The sequence below is a fragment of the Pelmatolapia mariae genome, linkage group LG3_W (genome assembly GCF_036321145.2).
Source record: "Pelmatolapia mariae isolate MD_Pm_ZW linkage group LG3_W, Pm_UMD_F_2, whole genome shotgun sequence".
In the NCBI taxonomy this organism is placed as follows: Eukaryota; Metazoa; Chordata; class Actinopteri; order Cichliformes; family Cichlidae; genus Pelmatolapia; species Pelmatolapia mariae.
Window position 1 is genome coordinate 7,530,174 of NC_086229.1, and position 23,931 is coordinate 7,554,104.

At 43.1% G+C, this 23,931-nt stretch overlaps 1 protein-coding gene across 1 annotated transcript in view; it reads right to left on the minus strand.

The window, feature by feature from the left end:
- LOC134620315 (NACHT, LRR and PYD domains-containing protein 12-like) overlaps nucleotides 1-23,931 on the minus strand; it is a 290,226-nt gene that overhangs the window by 184,529 nt on the left and 81,766 nt on the right. The window lies entirely within an intron of this gene.

A 23,931-nucleotide genomic window follows, 5' to 3' on the forward strand; every position in this document is an offset into this window, starting at 1 on the left:
AGTATGGATTATATATGTATATGTATTATATTAGTATCATATATATCAGGTGCTGCTGGTTTCAGTCATTGTGCAAATGTGCTGTTTGTAAGGTTGTAAAGCTGCAGTCAGCTGAGACTGAAGAAGTCACCTGATCAGTGAACAAACGTGAAAACGTCCAGATGAACAGAATCAAGCTTTTGGGATCAGCCAGCAATGCAGCATCATTGTTGTTCAGGTTCAGAGGTTTGCAGGAATGAACTGATGACCAGAAACAGCTGCAGAGTCCAATAAAATACCAGCTGGAGTTCAGCTGCATTTGAAGAAGTCAAAGAAAAGTAAGGATGGCAAAGGGCGATGTTTTCTTCCAAAGAACTGAAAACATGGTCGATGTAGTGTTCTGTTGCAGAGTGTAGCAACTCTGATTAAACACCAAGCTAAACCTCTGTCAATGAATACAGGAGTCCGAGTAGAGTTGACTGTTTTACTCAGAATCTTCATTTGACAAGCGGTGAAAACTGTGGTTGAAAAGAAATACAGAATAGAAAAAATGATCGTGTTTACATAAATATTGCATCACGAAATAACTAAAAATGTGACCTTACATCTTTGTATTAGCTTGAGCAACAGTGACAGAGGATTTCTTTAAATCACCCTGCCGTTCTTCAGTTGAGACGTCTGAGTCAGAAAACACACAAACACTGCAGAAGTTTTTCACTCGCGAGGGGCAGTCATGGAACGCACGAACTGCGAACTGCGAACTGCGACTGTCTGTGACCTTTATTTATACAAGATTTTCTGTGTGTGTGTGTGTGTGTGTGTGTTACATAGATAACATCACTTCAGTAGCGGGACTTCCCCTTTTCTACATCTGTATGTTCTCGTAAAAGCGCTGAGCTTGGTTTTCTTCTACATCTAAATGTTCAGAACAACAGGATGCGGTTAGTATCTGCAGAATTTCAGCACACAGGTTACTAGACAAAAGGTCATGTAGAAATATGCTTCACTGATAAATATAAAGAATACATTTCATGTAACTGATCAAAACATAATTATCTTCTGACAAACAGTAATGATCATCAAAACTGCCTTTAACATGTAACCTTCATGAATTACAAATAAAATATAGTTTTTAACAAATACCACTATTTATGCCTTTTTAACACCTTTATCATGAAATATATACACTTACGGCGTTGCCTGAACAATGTTCCCAAGTGGATGGCTGTGGATAAGCCTCAGAGCATGACCGCATGTCACTCTCCCTCTTAGAGCAACCAGGAAGAGGAGGTAAACAGGAAATGAACTGTAACCCACCAGGAAGTGAGGTCATTAGCAAGTTCACCTTCAAAATTAAATCTTCTTGACATTTGTAACTCTTTTTACTGTTCCTTTTAACTTAAATACATACAAATTAATTATTTTAAAGCAAACATTAAAGATAAATGGCATAAATGCCTTTGAGGCATCACACTCCCCGCCTGGCCTATGTGAGGCCACTATGAACCTGAATGAGTCCAAACAACAGTCCTTAAATCAGTCCTTAGGCAGAAGAAGAACTACTTCTGCCACTGGCCTTAGGAAGGTTCTTGTGTCACCTTGGTCAGTGGTTTTTACCTCAACCTTTCTCACATGTCCATCCTTCCCAGGAAAGGTTGCTGTGACTATGGCCATTGGCCAGTAGTTGCGGATGGTCTGCTTGTCCCTGAGGAGGACCAGATCCCCAACTTGAAGGTTTCTGCGTGTCACTGTCCATTTTTGTCTTTGTTGTAAGGATGGTAAGTATTCTTTGCTCCAACGGGCCCAAAACTGGTTCGCGAGCGCTTGAACCTGCCTCCATTGTTTTGTGAAGAGGTCCTTATCTGTGAAATCTCCTGGAGGAGGTGGAAGTCCTGATTTCTGTGTGAGGAGCATGGCCGGTGAAAGAATGAAAGGTTGGTGTGGGTCTGTAGACACAGGTAGGAGTGGACGTGCATTGAAGATAGCTGTAATTTCTGCCATTAGTGTTGACAGCACTTCATGGGTTTGGCGACTCCTTTGCTTCAAGAGCATTGAATCAAGGATTCTCCTGGCAACACCAATCATCCGTTCCCATGAGCCTCCCATGTGGGAAGCATGTGGAGGTCTGAAGTTCCAGCTACATCCTTGCTTGCTGAGGTACCCCTGTACAGTATTATCCATCTCCAACTCCTTGCTAGCTACAATGGAGTTGGTCCCACAATCGGACTGAAGTTCCTTTGCAGGGCCTCTGAGAGCGAAGAACCGCCTGAGAGCGTTTATACAGCTAGATGTGTCCATAGACTCAATCAGCTCAATGTGGAAGGCCCTTGAACTCAAACAACTAAACATCATGGCCCACCGATTGCTCTCTGCATGTCCTCCTCTGGTGCGTCTGGTTACAACACACCAGGGTCCAAAGACATCAAGTCCAACGTATGTGAAGGGAAGGCAAACCTTGAGACGTTTCGGTGGTAAGTCAGCCATACGTTGTTCTTCCGGTCTCCCACGCAGCTTCCGGCAGATTACGCATTTGTGTAGGACTGAATTGATTAGTCGCTTACCACCCAAAATCCACAGTCCAGCTGCCCTTACTGCACCTTCTGTGAGATGTCGACCCTGATGTCTCACCTGCTCATGGTGATGTCGTACGAGCAGTAAGGAAACGTAGCTGTCCTTGGGTAGGATTACTGGGTTCTTTTGTTCACATGTTAGTTGAGAATGTTTCAGTCTGCCTCCAACACAGAGGAGACTACTCTCTAAAGTTGGACTGAGTTTATGCAACGGACTGTTTGTGGGCACCACTTTGTTTGCTTGGAGGGCTGACAGTTCCTTGGCAAAGGCTGGCCTTTGTGCTGCTTGCAGAATGACATGTTTCGCTTGAGCTATTTCATCCACAGTACGAGGCAAGCAACACATGTGCCATCCTGTACACCTGCTGTTTTGGTTTGAATGTTTGTGAGATCTTGCCACATGGATAAGGAATGCTACTGCTCGCAGTAGAGAGGTAAAGGTGGAGAAACGGCGAAAGCGATCAGGGGTAAGTACAGGTTCCTTCAGATGAGTAGTATAGGTGCGTACCTGTGGTCGAATCTCTGAGTCATTTCCTGGGTCGATGAGCTCAAACGTCTCACCGGTTTCTGTTGTTTCTGCAGATAACTGATGCAGGAATGAAGGTCCGGTGAACCAAGAACTCTGTGCCAGATGGGATGCAGGCAAAGATCTGGATGCATGGTCTGCAGGGTTTTCTTCCGTGCACACATAATGCCATTGTTCTGGTCTGGTAGATTGTCGGATACGTTGGACTCTGTTATGGACATATGTGTAGAAGCGTTTTGTCGTATTACAAATGTACCCGAGTACCACCTTAATGTCCATGTAGAACCTGACAGCATCCAATTTCAGATCCAGCTCCTCCCGGATGAGATCTGCCATTTCTACTGCAAGGACAGCAGCGCAGAGTTCGAGCCTCGGGATTGTTGGTTCAGACTGGGGTGCTAATTTGGCTTTGCCCATAACAAATCCTACTTCCACTTTTCCATCCTCCTGAATGGCTCTCAAGTAAGCGATAGCCCCAATGGCCATAGTTGAGGCATCTGAGAATACAAACAACTCTGTGCATGCAGCTTTGGTGAGCGAGGTTGATGTGAATGCACATGGCACATGAAGTTCCTTTAGGACTTGAAGAGAATCTCTCCAGGTTTCCCATTTCTTCAGCTTGTCTTCTGGGAGAGGTGCATCCCAGTCAGTCGGTTCCGAACTAAGTTCCCTAAGAAGAGCTCGTCGCTGGATTGTGACAGGTGCCAGCATACCCATTGGATCAAAAACACTATTGACGGTAGAGAGGACTCCACGTTGGGTGAAGGGTTTGATAATAGTTGATGCAGAGAATGTAAATGTGTCTTTTCTGATCTTCCACAGCAAACCCAGGCAGCGCTGCATGGGTGCTGTCTCCCCACTCAAATCCAGATCCTTGATGAGTGGGACACAATCTTCTGGTGGGAAAGCTCCAGTGACTGCTGGACTGTTCGACACAAACTTGTGCAAGCGGAGGTTTGATTCAGCAAGTGAAGCCTGAGTCCGTTGGAGAAGGTCGATTGCTTCTGCTTCAGATGGGAGAGACACCAAGCCATCATCCACGTAAAAGTGCCTTTCCACAAATTTCACTGTGTTGGCACCGTACTTCTGGGCACCTTCAGCAATGGCTCTTCGCAGACCATAGATGGCCACAGCCGGAGATGGTGAGTTGCCAAAGACGTGAACCCTCATGCGGTAGTCGATAACTGCCTTGGTGAGGTCGTTGTCCTCATACCACAAAAACCGGAGGAAGTTGTGGTGCCTTTCATGGACCAAAAAGCAGTGAAACATTTGTTGGATGTCGGCGAGGATAGCTACTCTCTCCCTTCGAAAGCGTAGAAGGACACCCAAGAGAGAATTGTTGAGGTCGGGACCAGTCAGAAGCACGTCATTGAGGGAGACCCCGCAGTACTGAGCGCTGGAATCAAAAACCACCCTGATTTGGTTGGGCTTTTGTGGGTGGTATACCCCGAATGATGGAAGAAACCAGCACTCTTCATCTTCCCTCAAGGGTGGTGCCACCTCTGCGTGACCATTGGCAATGATCTTCTCCATGAATGACACGTATTGTTTCTGCATCTCGGGTTTCTTCCTGAATTGGCGTTGCAAGGATTCAAACCTCTTAACTGCATGCTCTTTATTATTTGGCAAACGTCGCCGTCGCTCCTTGAACAGCAATGGAGCAACCCAACTACCAGCGTCATCTCTGTGGACATTAGTATCCATGATCTCTAGGAAGAGGATGTCTTCTATTGATGGGGCAGGTTTGTTATCATGTTGAGATTGGTTAAACACTGTGTGTCCTAGCATCCTCTCTGGCATTTTGTTAGACTTGCTGAAGCTTGGCTGTGTTACTTTGACCTGCATGAAACTTGCGCAGGGCTGAAATATGGAATGGCGACCACTGTCTAGCACGTGGGTCTTGAATGTGTCAATCGTTGGCTTATGCACATTACCTAGGCACACCTCCCCTATCACTACCCAGCCTAGATCGAGACGTTGTGCAAAGGGAGCGTTGTGTGGCCCGTTAACTTGCTGCCTGACTTTGTGTGCTCTAAGCACGTCTCTCCCAAGCAGCAAGAGTATCTATGCTTCTGGGTCCAGATCAGGGATGTGTTTGGCTATATGGTGGAGATGAGGCTGATGCAAAACTGCACCTGGTGTTGGGATTTCAGCTCGATTGTTGGGGATTTCAGGGCACTCAAGGAGTGGTGGAAGAGGTATGAGAACGTTGCCGTCCAACGACTCTATCTGGAATCCTTCTGCCTTTCTGCCGTACGTTTCGATGACGCCGGAGCATGTTCTTAGATGGTATAAGAGTGGTTTGTTCTCCACACCAAACAGCTCAAAGAACTCTGGCCTGGCTAAAGAGCGATTGCTCTGGTCGTCCAGAATTACATAAGCTTTAATGGCTTTCTGTTTCGAATGTTTGGGGTAGACCTTTGCAAGGCAGATCTTAGAGCAAGAACGACCCCACTGGCCGGGGCCACAAACCTCTGTGCAGCTGGTTCTAACATCAGTTACGTTCGAATCATCTTCTCCCTCCCCGCCGTTCTCTTGTGGTGGTGGAGGAGCCTTGGTGAGTTGAGGTTGTGGGCCAGGGTGCATGGCTGCATCATGATAGATGCTTTCACACTCTAAGCATTTCACGGAAGATTTGCAGTCTTTGGCAACATGTGAAGTTGAAGAACAACACTTGAAGCATATTCCTTTCTGTTTTAGAAAGGCCTTCCTGTCATCGATGGACTTGTTTCTGAATGTCCTGCATTTTTTAAGTGGGTGAGGTTTATTGTGCAATGGACAGTTCTTGTTAGGGTCGTCGTTGATTGTAGAGACATCTGTTTTGTGAACTGCGATAGACCTGTTGGTGTTAAAGCTCTTCATAGGTAATCTTTCTGGTTTTGTGGGGTTTGCGCTGTTGCTCTGACGAATAAAGCTGGGGTCATTTCGCTTCCTTGCCTCATGACACACAAAGTTACAAAAGTAACTAAAGGGAGGGAAGCGACCATTGTTCTCCTCTTTGTACCACGACCCAGATGATACCCACTTCTCCTGGAGCCCATATGGGAGCTTGTCTACTATGGGTCCAATACCTCTGGAGGTGTCTAGATACGACAGCCCAGTGAGGTACCCATCCTCCTTGGCGCCTTGTATCTCCATGAGCAAATCCCCAAGTTCACGTAATCTGATGTGATCTTTGGCCACAATTTTTGGAAAACTGTCCAGTCTCTGAAACAGCGACTGCTCAATCATCTCAGGGGCACCATAGCAGTCATTCAGCCTCACCCATGCCTTGCGCAGAGCCAAACCGGCATCGTTCACGTGCACTGAGCGTATGGATCTTATTTGCTGTCCAGACTCTTTTCCTAACCATTTGGTCATGAGGTCTAATTCTTGTGTTTCTGTAAGTTGAACTTCAGCAACGGTGTTCGTGAATGAGGACCGCCACGCACGGAAATTCTCTGGCTTATCATCAAATTGGTACAGTCCTGACGTAACGAGATCACGTCACGCCAAATACTGTGCCAGAGGGTCTGGTGGTTGTGACACGCTCACTGGAAGCATATGCCGGGGTGTTTGTGACTGAGCACCTATATACGTGCGAGGGTTTGTCCTTTCGATGTCAGTCTTCGATTCAGCTCTGGTCAGTTTAGACAGGTTTGTTGTGGGTGGATGTGTCCAATCATCCGCTTCAGGCTTGGGCTTGCTATTGCTATGTTGGAATTCCGCTAAGCTTGCAGGTGGATGCCATGTTCTGAAACTATCTTCTGATTTTGCGCGGTCTACAGATTTAACAGGTGGGACAGATACTGGTGCAAAGGTAGACTGATTCTGATCATTTTGAGAGCAAACATATTCACTAATACGTTGCAATCTAAGCCTGTCTTCTGACTCAGATTTCACATTTTCTACATTTCCATGCATTTCTGCTACATCTTCTAACACCTGTGCTTCAGCGATGGCTGCGTCTGCTTCACGATTTAATGTTAGCACTTCCAGCTCTGTATCAATTCTAGCGGCTTCCAATTGATTTTGAGCTTCTCTAGTTTTCCTTTCTGCTTCTCTAGCAGCCTTTTCCAGTTTTAATTTAGCCTCCTGGCTAGCATATGATGCTCGTACCTTAGCAGCTTCTGCTTTAGCTCTGGCGCGAGCCGCACTTACAGATGATGCTGATGTCACGTTGCTCCTGGTACTTGATACCGATGACTTGTTGCTTGCTGCCATCACGAACACGTAGGACCATCGAGTGCCGCCTTTTCACTGTAGTGTTCTGTTGCAGAGTGTAGCAACTCTGATTAAACACCAAGCTAAACCTCTCTCAATGAATACAGGAGTCCGAGTAGAGTTGACTTTTTACTCAGAATCTTCATTTGACAAGCGGTGAAAACTGTGGTTGAAAAGAAATACAGAATAGAAAAAATGATCGTGTTTACATAAATATTGCATCACGAAATAACTCAAAATGTGACCTTACATCTTTGTATTAGCTTGAGCAACAGTCATCATCAAAACTGCCTTTAACATGTACAAATCAACCTTCATGAATTACAAATAAAATATAGTTTTTAACAAATACCACTATTTATGCCTTTTTAACACCTTTATCATGAATTATATACACTTACGGCGTTGCCTGAACAATGTTCCCAAGTGGATGGCTGTGGATAAGCCTCAGAGCATGACCACATGTCACTCTCCCTCTTAGAGCAACCAGGAAGAGGAGGTAAACAGGAAATGAACTGTAACCCACCAGGAAGTGAGGTCATTAGCAAGTTCACCTTCAAAATTAAATCTTCTTGACATTTTTAACTCTTTTTACTGTTCCTTTTAACTTAAATACAAACAAATTAATTATTTTAAAGCAAACATTAAAGATAAATGGCATAAATGCCTTTGAGGCATCACAGTCGACGCCTCATTAGAAGAATAATCTGGACATTTGTGAGGAACTCTAACCAAGAAAGCAACACAAGAAAGCAACGTCACACAGATCCAACAGACAGTTTCCATGACTGGAAGTGTTCAGTGGAAAAATGCTCCATTGCATTATTGCATCCTCTCACCACAGGAGGCGCTGTTGGCACCACTGATTGCTGATCATCTCTGATGATCTGATTGATCCTGTGAATAACGGGACTCACTGAACTCTGTGACACAGTGAAGATTACAGAGTTTAACATCTGACTGACGTCACACAGACAGAAGGATGAACCAGTGAGGCACAGAACACAGTTACTGGAGATACTGGATCAGCTCCATGTGAACCTCTGATGGAGAAGCTGCTGACCCAGAGAAACATCAGGACATGACAGGCAGCTGCACTGATCTAACAACATGTAGCAGAGCTGATCTATGTTAGAGGATCTATCACAGCAGCTGAAAGTCCAACACTGGATACCAGCTGAGCCTGTGCTGAGTGTTACAGGAAAAGAAACACTGACACTGGGAGACACAGTGATGCTGACTGGGGCACAGAGCTGAATGATGCAGCATCAGGACACTGTTTCAGTCTGACTGACAGAGAAACCTGTAGCTGCATCTACATGTGAGGCAGAGGCCACACAAGCAGGTTTCTATGTTTCACAGTGACTGAGATCTTCAGTGGGGGTGGACATGCTCCTGTACAGACCTCTGAGGAGAACCAAGGTGCAGTCAAAGAGTCCAGTCTGTCCTCACAGATGTCAACATGTGCTTTCATCAGGTCTGCTGTCAGCTAGCAGGCTCACATCAGAATCACTGTTCCTGAAAAACACAGTCTGTGTGACATCATCAGTCAGCTGATCGTCCCAGATCTGAATGGTTTCTGTCTCTACTGAGGAAGTCAGAGAATCTCACTGAGGTGTGGATCAGGTCTGAGTGAGCTGTGGAGGGACAGCTTTAAACAGTCCACAGGTCTCACGTCCTGCTCAGTCTGGTAGCAGATACCTCGTATTGTTCCAGATGTGCTGACATCACCAGCAGCAGCAGCACAGCTGTGTGATACGATGAATCTCAGTTATTGATCCAACACACAGTAAATACAAAGATCAGGATTTATGAGAGTAATCATTATGAGTCTGAACACATGATCACTGAATGTTAGTCTCCACAATAATAAGCTAACACAAGCAAACACAGCTTTCAGCTCTTATTTTGAAACTTCTTTAGAGAGCTGTGATGTGAGCGTGCCTGGCTCTGAGGCACTTGGGTCAGCCTCTGTTGTTTAGAAGTGTTACAGACTGTGAATGACACAGACCTGTCAGTTTCATGTTTGTCTGTAACACAGCTCAGGGGCTCCATGCTGAACGCATCCATCCAGTGTTATTGATCCAGGACTAATACCAGCATTGGGATCAATACTACACAATCACATGTGTCCACGTGATGGATTTGACCAGCTTTATTCATTAATGATCAATCAACTTATTTACTGCATCTGAGTCCAGCTTCATTTAAATGATCCAACCATGAAAATGACATCAGTCCTACAGAAGCACTTAATGCTAACAGGAAGTCATTTATTAAGGTGGAATAACACAGAGACACAACCACTCACAGTTAACCTGACCCCACTAACTGCATGTGTTTGGACTGTGGGAGGAAGCCGGAGTACCGGAGAGGACGCACACAAACACGGGAGAACATGAAGCACTGAAACAAAGATGGTGGATTTGACCTCAGGACCAGGCGCGTAACTTCCAGGGGGGTTACGGGGGTCATGACCCCCCAATAATCAGATCCAGCCAATATAATTTCATCATTCCAGTTTATAAAATTATGAATTATCTTGATTTTCTTTAATCATTTCAATTATTACCAACAAAATAGTTTCATGTTTAATCATCTAGTAATGGAACCCCGCCTCCTTCGCTGCATACTTGGTATTACCCAACCAGCTTTCTCTACAAACCTTCACTGTTTGCTGTATGTTTGTTAGCGCAGTCGCTGGTGCCAGAGACTGCCAGTGACTTCAGTCTGAGGGTTTGAAGTTTCCATGTCTGTGTGATGTGTGGTGTGAAGGCTGCTGGTTAAACTGGGACTTCCAGTTTTTTTTTTTCCAATAACACACTTCCTGTCAGTCACAATGAGGCTGGAGCCAAACACAGAAAGGTGTTTTTGTCCAGATGAGCCCAGAGAAGAAACACGAGTGTTGACAGACATCAGAAGCTCAGAGAGGTGAAACATGAGGTTGGAGTCCTCGTCAGCATCCAGAAGAGCTGCTGTGAAACCCTGAGTACTCATGACAGACTCTGATGGCACAAACACATCATGATTCAAACATGAAGACAAACATGGAGCTCCTGATCCTCCTGCATGAGAACAAGCTGACATGAGCGCTGTGTCTGAGAGTGTCTCCCTGTCACAGTGACAAGAACACAGCTGCTGCTCACAGTCATTAAACTGACCTGAGGTCAGCTGCTAGCACGTCTCTGTGCTCCTTACATATGAACCATGTGACCTCACATCAGTGCTGTGGATGACTGTAGTCATAGAAGAGTAGAGCTGTAGCAGGTGGTGTGAGGAGGAGGAGGAGGTGGTGTATTCTAGTTAACGCAGTACTGAAACACTCCAGCAGAGGGCGCTGTTAAGTCCTTATTGTAACACAGTTACTGTGTGCAGTTATACTTCATACATAATCTGCACTTATTTCCATCAGACATGCTGTCAGTAAATGATTGTTTCTATTGATTCTACTTCCTGTTGACTAGTTTGATGACAGTGAAACAATCACAGCTGATTGTGTGATGATGTCACTGTTACATTCAGTGTGTGTGACATCATGTTAGTGCAGCTGATAACAGCCTGGTTCTGTTAGAAACACATGAACGTGTCCATAGATCAGTGTGTGTTTAACATGAGAGCTTCAGCCCTGCTGATGTGTTCAATAAAGACATGCAGGAAAACTGATGAGACTCTGAAATAACTCTTTATATTTATAATGTAACTCTGCATCAAAAGAACAACAAAGGATCCCAGACAGCTTTATGTCAACAAAGACCATGTTTCTGTGTTTCTAACAGTTTGACATTATTAGGAAACAGACTGCAGTGAACAGGATTTATAAAGAGCTTATATATAAAGATATGACAGCTGTTTGTTGATCACTCTGTGTTTGGACCTGATCAGTCCAGCTGTTTACTTGAAATATGTTCATTTACCTGTGACGTTATATTTATGTTCTTGTCTCTGTTGAAAAACACATTTTAATGTCCCTCAGATTTTTCTCCCAGATGAATAAATATAAAAATGACACAAACTGACTGCAGCTACTTTTTGTCCTTTCTGTCAGAAACCTTCATGTGACTCATGAGAGACACGTTTCAGCTGTTTGTGACAGATCAGAGGCCAACAAGTCATTTATAACACTTTCCATCATTGTTTAGCACAAACACATGTTGACACAGCAGCGGGGCCGCAGTGAGAGTCAGAGCCAGGAGATAAAAACTCCTGTTTGACCACAGCCTCACTTTGTTCCTGCAAACACTTCCTGTTGTTGACTGGGTGGAGTCAGGAAGCCAGCGAGGCCCTGCAGGACTGAGACTGCAGACTGGGACGTGCTCTGTGATGGAGATCAACAGCATCACTGACTGTTTCTGTGAGGACACCATCATCCCAGCAGGGCTGTTTCCCAACAACAAGCCTGGACCATCAGAGACCTGAAGCTGCTGCTGAATGAAAGAAGAGGATCTTCAGGTCTGGAACAAGGACGAGCTGAGAGTGTTAATAACGTTACTAATGTTCAGCTACACTTTACTAGGTCACATCTGTGACACACGTCACTTAAATAAAGAAGGAAATATTGGCTCTGTTTTATCTGCTGGGCCCAAAAGTGACTCCCCGTATTTAAACTGCTATGAATAACTTGTTGGTCTATAATATGTGAAACATGTGTCAAATGTCTCCATCATGAAAGATATCAGGTCATTTTGAGCCACAAAAACATTCCTATCATGAGATAGAAGCTGGAATCAGTTTGTTGCAGACGTTTATATCCCATATTTATCCAGTTAAAGTCACATTGAAATTCAAAAATGTCTTTTCAAGAGTCGTCTGTCCAAGAGGAGCAGAAACAAATATAACAACAGTTATTTAAGCTGTTTTAAAGGCCACAAAGGAGCAGATTGGTTATAATGCAGCTGCTTCACAGGAATAAAGATGAAACACTGTTTTTATTTCATGTGTAACACCTTTCAATCATGTGTTGACTAAAGTCTATTGACCAGTATAAGTAAAGACATCACACACACACACATGGAAACACTGAAACCTGTTTTTGGTGCAGCAGCGGTCCCAGCTGCTCGCCTTTATCTAGACTGGGTCGGCTGCTTATCTCAATATAATCAATGTTTAAGGTTCTCAGTGTTTCTGTGTTGCTTCGTATAGGATCTCCCAGCATCATCACTGTGCTGTCCAATCATTGTGTGCTAGGTTACCTTATAGTGCGATGTGTGTTTGCACAAAGAGAAGCATGTGTGTCAAATATAAGCACAGAACAGAAAAAGCTGCCAGTTTCTTCTATTTAGAGTCAAGTTAGTGTTTTGTGTCTTTGTTTGAGGCCTAATGTCAAGCAGAGGTGTGTGTAACTGGACTGCTCTGTTATATGTGTGAAATGTGTGCTTCAGCATCATCTTCGTCACTGCTGATTCCTTTGTGTCATCATGTGTTGAGAAGAGAGAACAGTTATAACGGAGGAGCAACAGGAAGCCCTGAAATCTGCATCAACAAGGAAGTGTTGGCTCACCAGTGATCCCAGCAGAGCCACTGGTTTGGCTCCAGTTGTTCTAGATTCAATGATGTTGTTGCTACAGATACATGTTAGCATCTTTATTGTAGTAAAGTCTTGTAATGTGAAGCTAGAAACAAGGCAGGAAACAGCTCCATGATCTGATCTTAATGATGTTGTTTTTATTTCTGTCTTTCAGAACTGGATTGAAACTATCAAAGGTCTAAAAACAGCCTCAACAAAGACAAACTTTACACACGTCATCTTTCAGCTACAATCTTTGTTGCAGGGATCTTCTGCCAAACAAGGCTGAGAGAAGATTTCTTACAGCTGTCATGTTGATGCTGTTTCAATCTTTGGGCAAACACACTCATATATTAGGGCTGATATCAGGGCTGCACAAGTTCTTTGTGATCATGAATAATAGAAGTGTGCCTGTTGAAGATCATGTTTCTACATGATTATATGTCCTGTTATTGTTCTGTATTATATTCAGCTTTCAGCATCCTTTCCCAGCCCCTGTTACACCATCCATACAAAGCCAATCTGACTGTGAGCCAATGTGTTTGATAGTTTGTGTTGGATCAATAGATTTGACAGACTTGGTTCTCATCCAGAGGGAAACAGTCCAAATTCAGATCTAATGAAATGATGGAGGCTGTTTCCTACCACGGTGCTAATGTGTGACTAACAAGGCTCATGGTCTCCAGCAGACAAGCGCCTGGAATGAGGTGAGCTGAGTGTTGCTTTGGTGGGTCTGTGCCCACGTCATGCATCAGGATTCATATTGGCAATAGTTCATATCTCTGTTCTTTAGCCTTCATCACAAAGCTGTGAAGGAAAAACAAACATCTAACAGGATTTGATGGATGCAAAGTCCACTGAGCTCTTTGTCATTTACAAACTTGTCCAACCAACAAGAGCACAGATGAAAAACACAGTGACACTTAAAGGATTTTGCCATATATGAGCATAGATTACTTTCATATAGATTTGCAATGCAGGCTTTTGGTGAGCCGCTGGCTTCTGTCTAATAATCATCTCAGCATTTTACAATAGAATAGCTCTTTATTAGCTCTTCATTTATTGTTATTGGACATGAAACAAGGAAGCTGTGTTTCTCATTGGATGTTAGTTTCATGTTCATCAGGATCATTTTCTAAAGAGCTGATATTTAGACCATTTACTGCACTGGCTGCACATTCTGTCTACATTTCTCTGTATGTGCTGTGTTTGTCTTTCATATTTCTCCATATTGACACAAACAGTGAACAGCAGTAGATCTACTCTTCATCTGTTTTAGGCCCAGTGAAAGATCTGAAGCAGAAATGGTGTCATTAGGAGAAGAAGAACGGCGAGGAGGCAGCAGCTCTTAAAGATGAAACACAGCAACTTAGCCCTGAGCTCAGAGAGCTTCACATGAAAAAGCTCCTCAAGCAGATCATGTCAGAGGTTTGTCATCAACAGGAGGAACTGTTCATATCATAGAATGAAGGATGCTTGTCAGCTGGATGAAGAAGGTTATTTAATGGCAAACGTTCACATTGAAGTCAAATTGTTGTGGTGTTGAACAGATTCATGGACTGATTGTCTCCAGAATGTTAGAAGAGCTTCAATGAATCATTAGAAACAACTTACAGCTGCACAGTTGTGTCAAACACATCTTTGTGTCATTTTTGTGTTTCTACATGTGACACACGTCTAAAACATGCACACAATTTGAACACAAACAGGGATCATTTGTTCCCACAGCCAGATGCTGAGAGCCATTTCCTTGTAGTCCTGTGTCTATATATATGTACCATTAGATGTTATTGGAATGATTGTCAGCTTTGATAGTTTCATGTATGTTTAGCTGGACGGCTGTTTGATCCTCCACATGTTTAAAGGTGTCCAGTCCTGAGACACTGGGGGTGGAAACAGCTGTGATGTCATTGGACTGTCACAAAGACAGAAGTGCATGAAGTGAGCAGCCAAGGAGCCGCTGATGTTTTGGATTCAACAGCATTTGAAAGGTTGACACAGACACATTTGCACATAGAAAGCTGAATTTGTCATATGCCACAGTGAACTCACTGTTCAGTGTTTTTCAGGAAGCTTCTTAACTGCCTCTGCTGCCAAACAAGCAGCTGATGTCCTTGAGAAGAAGCTGAAGAAGTCTTCAACAACAAATCCAGGAAGTGGACTTTCAAATACTAGATTCACTTTAGACTCACACAAGAAATGACTCAACTAGCTGTGTTTGATTGACTCCTTTGACTCTATGAAAGCTCAGTGTGTGTCTGTACACAGACTGTTGTGTTGGACTATTATTCAGTTGTTTTCAAATGTCTGCATCTCAGTGTAGATGAGGCTGGGGGTCATGGGAGGCCACCATAGCAGTCTCTTCAACATCATGACATCATCATAAATGCTGCTGGACTGTCTGATGGGCTGACGGTGAAAAAGCCGTCGGGAAGGAAACAGAAGACATTTCAGAGGCTGCAGCAGATTTCTTTGATTTGGGGCCTTTTTCAGCTTTATTGGACAGAGCAGTGAAGATAAGTGACAGCAAAGCAGAGGGAGAGAGAAAGGGGGCGTGGTCAGAATCAAAGCCAGGCCAGCTGCTCTCCACCTCGTGGCACATGGTCACCTGCTCATCCTAGTGAGCTCCACCAGCAGCCCTTTCACACAGTTTACACTGTCAAACACTGTGTGTGGACCTCAGCTAACAATAGGCTCCATTTAAGTCTGGACTACATGCTTTTATATTGAGGCAGATTTTTACCTGTTTTTATTCCATCAGCAGCTCAACATCATGAGCAGCTTTGACATAAAGACATCAAACTCAAGCTGACTTTAAACTGGATCTACTTTTAATACAGGGGCTGTCAGTGGTAAGACATTATAAAACACATTGAAGGAATACAAAAACAGTCAGAGTTTTGTTCAGAGAACTACGTGCGCACGGGTGAGTGATCGGGTGATACTCACACCGAGGCTTTGCAGTCAGCTTTATTTATACTCAAGCATGTTTGCGTCACAGACACATGTAGGAAGAGATAACATACAACTCCTTACTAAGCATAAAACATATACGTTCAACTGCTAGTAAGTAACTGGTCAAGCCTATCTTAAGGGAAACAGCGTGCTCTGCATACTGTAGGGCATCAGCTAAGCTTCCAGTATTTTGAGTGACCCAGTGTTTATCTATGTGGGCGCGGACTTTTGGGAGGAGGCCCTTTAGAAACGCGTTTTTTAATTGTTGTTCGAAAGGGGTGTTCACGCCCTCCTCATATGCTATACCTGAGTTTTGTCTGAAAACTGGCCGTAGTCTATCCAGGAAGTCAGAGGCAGACTCGTTTTCATTTTGCTTTGTTTCTCCTATTTTTCCATAATCTGGCCTAGGTGCCAGAATGGTTTCTATCCTCTGATAGACTGGGATTAATGCCTGGATTAAATCATCACCTCTTAAAACCTCCCCGTCCACCCCGATACCCGTGTAATCTCCTCGGACCCGGGCCAGCTTCAGGCCCAATAAGTCCTGGAGCACTTGTAGCATTTCTCTGCCGTTTAACAGCCAATTAGAGCGTATTATGTCTACTGCGTCCCTCCACTGTTGGTGTCCCTCATTTAAAGGGGGAACATCCTTTAGCACATTTTTCCGATCCTCAGCTGTCCACGGTTGATATGTGTATGTGAACGCATTTTGGTCTCTGGGGATCACACCGTCGACCGCAGGACCAGTTGCTCGGCCGAAATTAGGATTTGGTACCTGGATTAACGGAAATTGGCCCAGCGTGGGTGGGAACAGCGGTGGTGGAAACCCTGGAGTGGGTGAGTTTTCATGTGTCTTTGAATTAAGCTGTTGTCTAGCTGCAGCATAAGGGTTTTGTGATTTCACAAAGGGATTCTTTGAGACTGGGGGATAAGGATTTGGTGGTTGCTCACTATCTGGGGGGGCTGAGGCAGGGGGAGGTGGCTGATAAGGAGGGGGGTTTACTGTCTCAGTAGTTGGTTTTTCGCTCTGTTTGTTTTGCTTCTCTTTTCTCTTATCCTCACGCCTTTTACTTTCCTCCTGCCATGGTACAAAAAAGCTCACATATTCAAACATTCGTAAATCCTTTTTCTTTCCGCTAGTTTTTTCTATTTCTTGCTGCAAGCACTTGTGCAGCCGTTGTATTGGGGCGGGGTTACTATTCCCGTCCCAGGCGGTGCAATTAGTCTTTTTGGGGTTTCTCCATCTTTTTGCACTTATTTGACCTGCACCTGGGTGCTTTTTCTCCATCCATTGTTCGTCGGGTGTTAATTCAGGTTTTGTGGATTTGTTGCCCATTTCTAATTTTATTTAGTCGATGCAATATTTATATTTTTTATTTATTTATCAATACTATTTTTATTTATTTATTAATACTATTTTTATTTATTTATTAATACTGCAAACACACACACTGTGAGACGTTCTGGCACTAGAGTCAAAGGAGGTTTATTAAGTCAGCCTTCTACCCTGAACTAAATTCAGGGCGGACTTAATTTTTACGCGTTGATGCGCAACCTTTTCTCTTCCTCACCAGTCAGTACTCACAGGAAAACACTAGGAGTAGTGCAGGAGCCTAGAGTTCCTATTCAATGAAGCACTTAATCCTCAACAAACATACAGCGCGTTTAGAAAAAATCCTATTTTTATTTGACACTCTCATTACCTTTCACTCCCGGAGTGAAATGAAACCACGAGCTACCAACCTTTACTTTTGTTGCGGAATGGGCCCACACAGGGCGAATTATCCCGTCTTACACAGGCGAGCCTTTACGTGCGGGTCCACACAGGGCCCGGTCCACACAGGACGTTTTACAATAGGACACGTCTGTCCTTTTGGTCCACACAGGACCCTTCTACTTTGAGCAGTGTCAGGCTAAAAATCGATTATTCAACGCAAAGTGTTTCTGGCTGCTTTATATTCACCTTCAATGTTGCGCTGTGTTCTTTTTTCCGGCGTCACCGGGTCCTGGCGTCGTGAACCTGTATACGACACTGGCCAGTAGGCGAATCTACGACTCTGGACTTTTCCTCGCTTCACTGGAAGCGGTGGTTTGCAGTGCAGGTAGTCACGACGTCAGGATCCGGCGGCTCCGTCTGTGAATAGTTAGATGATATAATAATATCAATCAACAATCCGGCTCGGAGGACCAATTAAATGTCAGTGGTAAGACATTATAAAACACATTGAAGGAATACAAAAACAGTCAGAGTTTTGTTCAGAGAACTACGTGCGCACGGGTGAGTGATCGGGTGATACTCACACCGAGGCTTTGCAGTTTACAAAATGATGTTTCTATGAGTCAAAAAGCTCCAGATGTTGTTCACAAAGAAAACAAAGATTAGGAAGTTAAACACAAAGTGTTTGGAGCCAAAATGTTCCCAAGCTGCTCTTTTTGAAATGGCAGAGGTACAGTGGTGTCTAACAGCACACTGTGGAAGGCAAACATGTTCTTGTTGGATGAAACTTCATGAATCCTTTGTAGATTTGAGCTTTTGGAGCCTTTCTTTTCTCTTCAGGTGTACAGAGGCTGAGGAGGCAGGTGAAGCAGGTGGAGCTGTTGTAATGCTGGCAGAGGGTGTGTCTTAGTAACTCTGTGAGGTAGAACTGGATCCAACATGGTGGATGTGTTGATGTTGGAGCCATTAAGATTCTCTGCACACTGTAGGATTTCCCTTTGATTCACTGCGGGGGCATTTTGGAGTCTGTCAATGAAACTCTTCATATTTGTGTTTGACACCAGTTTATAGAAACAGACAAATGTGTCATGCTTTTGTTCGGCCTCCACAAATATACACATTTGTTCATTGGTTGGACTTTTTGGAAGGAGACACATTGAAAACCATGTTAATAAGATCTTGTTGTTTCCTGTGGATCCGACACAGAGAGTGGACTTCAGACAGAAAGCGTGGAAGAGATTTTAGAGGCCGTGTGTGGCAACAGGAAGTTTCTGTATGTTTGCTGATCTTCCATGTGGAAAACAACACGTGATGTTTGTGAAGTTCTACAATGATCATTGTTCTGACAGCATTTTGAGTGGGAACAGTTCAAACTGGGAGTAGTGGGAGTTATTTACTGATTGAAACAAGCTGAATGTTTCTGTGCACGATGAAGATCAGCAGCTCAGCTGATCAATGAATTGACATCTATCAGTCATTTCATGAGATGAAGTCATCAGCAGACATTTGTTCTAACTGTGTGATAAATGTCAGAACGTCAGGGCTCTGCTTTAGTCACTACTTGATGATCATTGGCTCATTGTTGAATCACGTGGCCCAGTCTGACCTCTGACCCTTTGCTGCAGGTCTTCTGTGTTATCTCCACTTTCATGTCTGATCTTTTGCGTCTGTAATAACAACAGCTTCTACACACTAAAGCATGTTCAGCTCTTATTTCAGGACAAATCACACGTGTATTTGAAGACAAATCCACATGATTATAGAATATTGATCAGCTGGAATCAAACTGTGTGTGTTTGATTGTGTCCTGTTTAGTTTGTCCTCTTCTCCTTTAGTGCTGACAGTCCCTGTAATACATGCAGTCTATTTATAACTGAACATGATCCTGTAGCTGGGCCCTGCAGTCATTGCAGGCAGATATCTTAGACCTGATCAGGGGAAACACTGGGGGCTCAGTCCTGGAACCACAGCAGCTGTTTAAATTTACTGAGTGTGTTTGACAGTAAAGTGAATGCAAATGTGAGACACTGTGTGCTCACAGCTAAAGGCTGCAGTCAGCTGTGCGTCTTTCACACAATGATCCTTTAATAAACACTCAGAGCTCCATGTTGATGAAGCAGTCATGTGTGAGCTTGTGTGCTGACATGTTGACAGTTTGACTTCAGAGCTTCTATTGAGCCATAATGGTTTTTGAATGGCACAACAAACTGTAACTACAAATGGGCACAACATGATTCATGAGTGTAACTAAGATTTATAATGTCTGTTCTATGATGGTATTGTAGTATTGTAATATTAGACTTAATTCTTAAATTTACAGATTTTTCAATGGACTTTGGTGGCAGTAGATTTGCAGTGAGTGAAGGATAAAACCCCTGTTGTACTGTAGAGCCAGTCTGCTGCAGGACCCTGAATGCATCATAAGTGTACAGGTAAACTCTCAGGTCTGGAGAGTGTGTTCAAACACACAGTGAAGATGAAACGCTGCTTTAATGTTAGTTTCATGTATTTTCAGGTTATTGCTGCTGTTGGATCAGCCTGTCTGTAGTATTCAGAGTATTTACTGCAGTGAAAGTCCTGCATTAGAATCCTCCTGATGTTCATACTGACATCAGATGAAGGTAAACAGTGGCGTGTCTTGAAAATTTTTGTTGGGGGGGCCAGGTAGGGGCACAGATTTGGAAAAGGGTGGCATATGTAATTTGCAGATAATGTTAAAAAAACAATTCTACCAACTGTTAACCATAACTCAATAACCCTATGAATCTAATAATCGAATGCGCTTTTAACTATTATTAGAATGAGGTTTTGACCACTACGGTGCAAAGTTTTTAGATACTGCGCTGATGAAGTAGAAAAGATACAATCAGTGCTCTGTCAGTGTTTATTCAGCGTTCAAGGACAGCAATATTTGCATAGTATCTTTACTGACATATAGGGCACATATGTTTTGGGCAAAAACATTTTTGAATATTGAAATACAAACATTTTTAACATACAATTGGCAAATTAGCCAATGCAAAACTTTATCAGCCTATTAAAAAAAGAAGACAATCTTCTCACAAACTGGTGTTTTATTTTGAAACAGGAAAAAAGTGGGGAAACAAATTTAAAGACTAACATTTGAATAAAACCTGAAAGCAAGTAAATACTTTCTATGCTGCCTTATGGTAAACTTTGGTAATATTGATGTATAAAGAACAACACTGGCTGATGATGAAATACAGTCAGCTGGCATGGTGACACTGCCAGTATTAACCTGCAGGGCTGGACTGGGACAAAAAAAAAAAAAAAAAGGGCATTTTGACTAGAGACTAGCCCACCAGGTATTAAAGCCTTTGAATGAAAACAAATTTCTATAAATTTTACGTCAGATAAAAACTTTGTTCGCAAGATTCAGATAGTTATTTAATAACAGCTAGAATTTTAAATGAGTATAAGAAAGAAAAGTATTTCTTTGTGCACCCCCAGGCCACCCCGCTGGACACGTCACAGAAGGTAAAGTGTTACAGTAGACGTTTAGTACCTCACACTCGACCATGATCACTCTCATCATGAATGTTTGACTGTCAGCAGAGAACTCTGAGGATGTTTGAATGAATGTGGAGCTGAAACAAAGTGTTGACAGATGTTTGTGTTTCAAACAGGAAAATAAGCAGAAATAAATCAGCTCTGAACAAACAGCCGCCTGTCATTATTATTATGGTCTGTGCAGACAAACATGTGCTGTTTATTCACTCAAACTAATCTATTCTGTGTTTTTCTATGTTCAACAGAAAATCTGCGTTCACCAACTCCATCCTCTCTGTTACTGACACGCAGTTTACTGCTGTGTAGTGATGGGTCGTTCGCGAACGAAATGGCTCTTAGAGCCGGATCTTTGAAGTGAACGACGCGAGCCGGCTCCTTATCGCGAGCCCTGGGTTTTTTTTTTCTTCTTTCTCTCACCCTCACTCTCTCTCTCTCTCGCACTTTTGTTTTTCACTTCACTCCGCACGCGAGCCTTGTGCTTTGCGCTGGGCAGAGGGGGGAGGGGCGGTAGTTACAGTCGCAGTAGCAGAGGAACAGAGCGGGAGGGAGAGACAGAAACAGAGCCAGGGACAACAACGTAACATTAAAAAGGTATAGTGATCATCCACAACTATTTTCAGTTGCAGATGATAAAGGATTCAGAAAGTTTATTCATGCAGGCCCATATGACAGAGAATAAGCATCTTCTTTTTCATATTTTAATTTATATTTAATTGTGTTGTGGTTTGTACTGTTTTGTGTTGTTTCATTTTAAATTTGTTTAAAAGGAAAAGCTGAAAATTTAAATAGTTAAAAGTTGAACAGTGACTAGTTGGTTTTTGTCTTATATGATTTATTTATTACATTTTATGTGGAGTGACTAAATAAAAGTATATTTACGGTGGCCCCTAGAGACAAAGCAGCACGTACAAACTCCAAAACACGTAAAAACTCAGAATCGCGTAAAAACTCCAAAACACATAAAAACTCAGGCTACATCCACACGTGCCCGGGTATTTTTGAAAACGGAGATTTCTAAAAAATGCCTGTCAGGGTGGATATTTTCTAAAACTCCGTTTTTGCATTTACGTGTGGATGAGGAAAATGGAGAAAACTAATTTCTACAATACTGTTACTGTTAATTGTACTCTCTGCAGTGTTCAAATGCTTACATATACACACACAGTTACTGTCCCTCCACACATACGACTCGGTTCTGCTTCTACGCCCCATCTTTGTTTACTATTTCCCACCGAGGCTTCTAGACTTCTGGTTGGCCAACATTTTCTACACGTTTAGGAATATATCGGCACGTGTTGCTTTGGAATGCTCCTAGCAGCGTTTTCCTTAATTTCTGCATTTACATGTGGACGGGATTATTTTTTAAAACGAAAACGGAAAATCTCTGTTTTCAAAAATACCCGTGTACGTGTGGACGTAGCCTCAGAAGCACGTAAAAACTCCAAAACATGTACAAAAGACAACAGAAGTGCTCCAGAATGCTAGGCGCAGTGTTGAGCTTTTGTTACCTAGAGGCTACACAAGCCAGCAAGTACCAACAACCGGTGTTTGGCAGTTTTTTTTTTTAATTATTTGAATATATATGAGTGCTTGTGTATAAATACACAAACAATATACATATGCTTTTAATTGTGTAATTCAAGTGATCTGGGTAGCTCTGTTTTGGAAGTTCAGTTAACGCTAGAAATGCGTTTTAGAGTTTGTACGTGCTTTTTGGAGTTTGTACGTGTCTCTAGGGGCCACTGTATATATTTATATATCAACATATATAAATACAACCACTTTTTTTTACATTAGTAATTCCTTTTGTGCATAATTTTATATTATTGTAATAATAAATTAATTAAAGAAACAAAACAACCTGAGGAGTCGGTTCGGAGCCGAAAGAGCCGACTCTTTTTAGTGAGTCGGGCCGAAAGAGCCGGCTCTCTAAAAAGAATCGGAAATCCCATCACTACTGCTGTGGAAAAGCTGGAGAGGGTGGGGGGGGGGCATAACAAAAGCAGAGTGAAATGGAGTGCTGTGATTGGTCAGAATGTTTGTGGCTGTGGGATTGTGGACCCTCTGTCCCACAAGCCCCTCCCTGTTTTTTTCTCTTCCCGAAGTTTTTCTCTCCTGAAATTTGACGCTGATCGTCTCCGTGTGAAGCTCCGTGTTAAGGTAACGTTAGCAGTGTGTAATGTTTTCCTGGCTAACATCAGCTGTGAGCAGCTTAGTTCTGCATCCATAGTTCACGGTAAGGGACTCACAGCTGGACCAACGAGGCTGACCCGCCCTGAGCTCTGAGTGAGGCCGCTGTACGTGACGTGGAAACAGATGTTTCTGCAGAAAAATTGAAACATGCTGTGAATATTTGCTTTGTCATTTCTTTCTCTGCTCGCTCTGCTGTTACTTTCATTTTAAGACAAAACAAAGTTTTTCAGTTAGTCTCTGTGTTTCAGGCTCTGAGTGTTTGTGTAGGAATCTGAATCTGAAAGAGACCAAATTAAAAATGTAAAGTTAAACTAAAGCTGTTTGTCATCGTGTATCTGGGATGAAGTCAGAAAGTTCCTGCGCAGCGTCATTACGTCACTGAGTTATTCGGGAGAACAGCGAGAAACTCCTACATGCAGCTTCACACACTGATGCCAGCGCTGCACAGCTGCAGAGCCTCATCATTTATACTCAGTTTATTAAGTTCAGTTTCACCTTTTAAAAACTTTCCTGTGCACAAATATCTGAAACATTTCTCTCCATCACACATGTGTAGTTTTGAGACAAATGTCACGCTGTCAGCTTCATGCAGCTTTCCACAAACTAAGCCAAGTTTTGTCTTACAGATAAACAGATTGATCAACGTTTTAATTTTTTCCTTAAGGTTTTTTTCTGTGGCTTAACAACAGAGGAACAGCGATGAAGAACTCAGTGCTCTCATTGCTTACATCAGCATCATCCTGTGACTCCAAGC